This window comes from Cryptomeria japonica, unplaced genomic scaffold, assembly GCF_030272615.1.
Source record: "Cryptomeria japonica unplaced genomic scaffold, Sugi_1.0 HiC_scaffold_235, whole genome shotgun sequence".
Classification (NCBI taxonomy): Eukaryota; Viridiplantae; Streptophyta; class Pinopsida; order Cupressales; family Cupressaceae; genus Cryptomeria; species Cryptomeria japonica.
In genome coordinates this window covers 177,471-182,500 of record NW_026729057.1, presented here as the reverse complement: position 1 = coordinate 182,500, position 5,030 = coordinate 177,471, and the positions used below count along the sequence as shown (strand labels likewise).

Sequence of the window (5,030 nt, the reverse complement as noted above, 5' to 3'; positions counted from 1 at the left end):
GTGCGGAACCTTAGAGTAAGAAACATCACCGTGCACCTTGGCCAACGTGCGCGACTCGACCGAGCGCGCACTGGCCGAGGTGCACACCGATTTCACCTGGGTGCGCGCGCAGCACCTCGGGCGCACCGGGGTGCGCGCACAACGCCCGGGTTGCACCGTGGCCTGTGTGCTCGGGGCGCCTCGGGTGCGCGCTCGGTGTCGCCCCCCGCGCGCGCGGTAGTGCGGGCAGCGCACCCCGGCCCGGCCCGGCCCCGACGAGAACGCAAACGGGCAAAAGGTTTATTCAAATAGCATTGCGACGCCCGGCGAAAAACTAAAAAAGGGTGCAACACCGGGACTTCCCGGGAGGTCACCCATCCCAGTACTACTCCGGCCCAAGCGCGCTTAACTGCGGAGTTCTGATGGGATCCGGTGCACTAACGCTGGTATGATCGCACCCGTTATGAGCTTGTCGCAGTGTGTACTTAGCAAACCGCGACCCACGTGCGAATCCACCCCGGCCACCCACCCCCGTCGAGGTGCACACCCTCCCTCGCGAAGTGCGCCCCGTTCGCCAAGTGTGAGCCCTGCCCGGGTGCGCGCACCTTGCTAGGGCGTCGGGTGTGCACCCGGCCCGGCCTACGTGCGTGCACCTGGACGGGGCGTCGTGTGCGTGCAGTGTCCCGTCTGCAACGCGGTGCCCACACACCACCTCGGGCGCAACGACCTGCGCTCACATGTGGGCCGAGTGCACCTTGGTGCATGTTCGGGGCGCCTCGGGTGCACGCTCGATCTTGCCCCGGTGCACCAAGGCGCTCGGTTTGCCCCGGGTGCGCACTTGGTGCAAGGTGGGCACCCAAAATAGGGATCAAGCACCAAAACACAAGTTTCGGGATGCAAAATGGGACCCAAGGACCACAAATGCGTTCCAAGACCCATGATGGGTCCACGAGAACAAAAATGTGTTCCGAGACTTAATAAACAAATATTGGGTTTTAGGAGAAGAAACATGCTCTGATGCCCAAAACGAGAATCGACCCCGAAAAGGCCACAGGCCAAAAGTGGGATGCGAGACAAAAAAAAATGGGACCCGAGGACCAAAATTGGGTTCCCAGGTCGAAGACAGGGCAACCGGACAAGAAACGACCTCTAAGGCTCGAAATGAGTCCCGACGACTAAAACTTGACAAGAAGCACCCATCAGGCACCCAACTCGACACCCATGGGATGCCGACCCACCCGGGCTTCCACCTAGCACACCTTGGCACCCACCCACCCTCGCACCCAACCTCGCACCCAACTTAGCACCTTTGAACCCACATTGGCACTCACCCTGACCCTGGCACCTTGGAACCCACATTGGCACTCACCTTGACCCTGGCACCCACCTTTGCACTCACCTTGGGACCCACCCTGGCTCCCACCTCGGCACCCACCCAGACACCCACCTTGGTTCCTTGGCACCCACCTTGGATCCTTGGCACCCACCCCGACACCCACCTTGGCACGCAACTTGGCTACTTGCCACCCACCTTGGCTCCTTGACGCCCACCCCGACAACCACCCCGTGACCTACCCTGGCTAGGGTTGGTGCACACCCACCCTGGTGCCCACCTTGGCACCCACCCCATGACCCACCTTGGCACGCACCTTAGTACCCACCCCGTTACCCACCCTAGGACCCACCCCGTGACCCACCTTGGCCAGGGTGGGTGCCTTGGTGCGCACAACTTGCCTGGGCTGCACACCAGGGCGGGCTCAAGATGGCACCCGCGTTCCGTTTTTTTCACTATCTTTCAAAACGGAAATTTTAAAATCTCGTTTTTTTTTTTTTTTTGCCTTTTCTGGAAATTAGTGAAGGCAGCGCATCAAAGGTGCGCAATGCTGGTGCGAACCCGGGAGCGCTCCGATGTGTGCTCCAAGGTGCGGCGTGCACGAAGTCCGAGCCCGGCTTGCCCCGGGTGCGCACCTCGCGTGCACCTTCGCCGGGGTGAGCACCTTGGCTGGGTTGCGCGCCCTGGTGCGCACCAAGGAGCGCTCTGAAGTGTGCTCCAAGGTGCGGCGTGCACGAAGTCGGAGCTCGGTTTGCCCCGGGTGTGCACCTCGGGTGCGCACCTCGCGTGCACCTTCGCTGCGGTGGGCACCTTGGCTGGGTTGCGCGCCTTGGTGGGCACCATGCAGTGCACGAAGTCGGAGCCCGGTTTGCCCCGGGCGCGCACCTCCGCCAGGGTGGGCACCTTGGTGCGCACAACTTGCCTGGGCTGCGCACCAGGAAGGGCTCAAGATGGCACCCGCGTTCCGTTTTTTTCACTATCTTTCAGAACGGAAATTTTAAAATATCGTTTTTTTTTGCCTTTTCTGGAAATTAGTGAAGGCAGCGCATCAAAGGTGCGCAACGCTGGTGCGAACCTGGGAGCGCTCCGATGTGTGCTCCAAGGTGCGGCGTGCACGAAGTCGGAGCCCGGTTTGCCCCGGGTGCGCCCTGGTGGGCACCATGGTGCGCACCAAGGAGCGCTCCGAAGTGTGCTCCAAGGTGCGGCCTGCACGAAGTCGGAGCCCGGTTTGCCCCGGGTGTGCACCGCGGGTGGGCACCTTGGTGCGCATGCCTTGCCTGGGCTGCGCACCAGGGCGGGCTCAAGATGGCACCCGCGTTCCGTTTTTTTCACTATCTTTCAAAACGGAAATTTTAAAATCTCATTTTTTTTTGCCTTTTCTGGAAATTAGTGAAGGCAGCGCATCAAAGGTGCGCACCTCGCTGCCCACCACGGTGCGCAACGCCGGTGGGCACCCGGGAGTGCTTCGAAGTGTGCTCCAAGGTGCTGCGTGCACGTTGTCGGAGCCCGGTTTGCCCCGGGTGCGCACCTCGCGTGCACCTTCGTCGGGGTGGGCACCTTGGCTGGGTTTGCCCCGGCTGCGCTCCGAAGCGGGGTTATTGGAGCGCCGCCTCTTTTTTTGTCGGAGCGTTTGGTGGGGTTTCTCGCATTGGCTCTTCCCAGGCCCGGTTGCCACCCTGGCGCGCACGAAGTCGGAAGTAGGGTTAATTGCCCGGGTGCGCACCTTTGCCAGGGTGGGCACCTTACCTGGGCTGTGCACCCGGGCGGGCTCAAGATGGCACCCGCGTTCCGTTTTTTTCACTATCTTTCAAAACGGAAATTTTAAAATCTCCTCTTTTTTTTGCCTTTTCTGGAAATTAGTGAAGGCAGCGCATCAAAGGTGCGCACCTCGCTGCCCACCTTGGTGTGCTCTGAGGTGCGCACCCGGGAGCGCTACGAAGTGTGCTCCAAGGTGCGGCGTGCACGTTGTCGGAGCCCGGTTTGCCCCGGGTGCGCACCTCGCCTGCACCTTGGCCGGGGTGGGCACCCTGGCTGGGTTTGCCCAGGGTGCGCTCCGAAGCGGGGTTACTGGAGCGCCCCCTCTTTTTTTGTCAGAGCGTTTGGTGGGGTTTCTCGCATTGGCTCTTCCCAGGCCCGGTTGTTGGGTGCGCTCCCACCCTGGCGCGCGCGAAGTTGGAAGTTGGGTTAATTGCCCGGGCGCGCACCTTCGCCAGGGTGGGCACCTTGGTGCGCACACCTTGGCTGGGCTGCGCACCAGGGCGGGCTCAAGATGGCACCAGCATTCCCTTTTTCTCACTATCTTTCAAAACGGAAATTTTAAAATCTCGTTTTCTTTTGCCTTTTATGGAAATTAGTGAAGGCATCGCATCAAAGGTGCGCACCTCGCTGCCCACCTTGGTGTGCTCCGAGGTGCCCACCACGGTGCGCTCCGAGGTGCCCACCACGGTGCGCAACGCCGGTGCGAACCCGAGAGCGCCCCGATGTGTGCTCCAAGGTGCGGCGTGCACGAAGCCGGACCCCGGTTTGCCCCGGGTGCGCACCTCGCGTGCACCTTGGTGCGCACACCTTGGCTGGGTTGCGCGGCCTGGTGGGCACCATGGTGCGCACCAAGGAGCGCTCCGAAGTGTGCTCCAAGGTGCGGCGTGCACGAAGTCCTAGCCCGGTTTGCCCCGGGTGCGCACCTTCGCCGCGGTGGGCACCATGGCGTGCACGAAGTCGGAGCCCGGTTTGCCCCGGGTGCGCACCTCGCGTGCACCTTCGCCGGGGTGGGCACCTCGGCTGGGTTGCGCGCCCTGGTGCGCACCAAGGAGCGCTCCGAAGTGTGCTCCAAGGTGCGGCGTGCACGAAGTCGGAGCCCGGTTTGCCCCGGGTGCGCACCTTCGCCGCGGTGGGCACCCTGGTGCGCACCATGGCGTGCACGAAGTCGGAGCCCGGTTTGCCCCGGGTGCGCACCTCGCGTGCACCTTCGGCGGGGTTGCGCGCCCTGGTGCGCACCAAGGAGCGCTCCGAAGTGTGCTCCAAGGTGCGGCGTGCACGAAGTCGGAGCCCGGTTTGCCCCGGGTGCGCACCTCGCGTGCACCTTCGGCGGGGTTGCGCGCCCTGGTGGGCACCATGGTGCGCACCAAGGAGCGCTCCGAAGTGTGCTCCAAGGTGCGGCGTGCACGAAGTCGGAGCCCGGTTTGCCCCGGGTGCGCACCTCGCGTGCACCTTCGCCGCGGTGGGCACCATGGCGTGCACGAAGTCGGAGCCCGGTTTGCCCCGGGTGCGCACCTCGCGTGCACCTTCGCCGGGGTGGGCACCTCGGCTGGGTTGCGCGCCCTGGTGCGCACCAAGGAGCGCTCCGAAGTGTGCTCCAAGGTGCGGCGTGCACGAAGTCGGAGCCCGGTTTGCCCCGGGTGCGCACCTCGCGTGCACCTTCGCCGCGGTGGGCACCATGGCGTGCACGAAGTCGGAGCCCGGTTTGCCTCGGGTGCGCACCCCGCGTGCACCTTCGCCGGGGTGGGCACCTCGGCTGGGTTGCGCGCCCTGGTGCGCACCAAGGAGCGCTCCGAAGTGTGCTCCAAGGTGCGGCGTGCACAAAGTCGGAGCCCGGTTTGCCCCGGGTGCGCACCTCGCGTGCACCTTCGCCGCGGTGGGCACCTTGGCTGGGTTGGGCACCATTGAGCGCTCCGAAGTGTGCTCCAAGGTGCGCACCATGGCCCTCCAAGGTGCGCAGCAT

The 5,030-nt window shown here is 63.8% G+C and overlaps 1 non-coding gene across 1 annotated transcript; it reads right to left on the bottom strand.

Annotated features, from left to right (window-relative positions):
- Positions 1-320: 320 nt before the first annotated feature.
- LOC131869123 (5S ribosomal RNA) lies at positions 321-439 on the bottom strand. The gene has a single exon (XR_009367518.1). It is a non-coding gene; the product is annotated as a 5S ribosomal RNA (ribosomal RNA).
- Between the last annotated feature and the right edge of the window lie 4,591 nt (positions 440-5,030).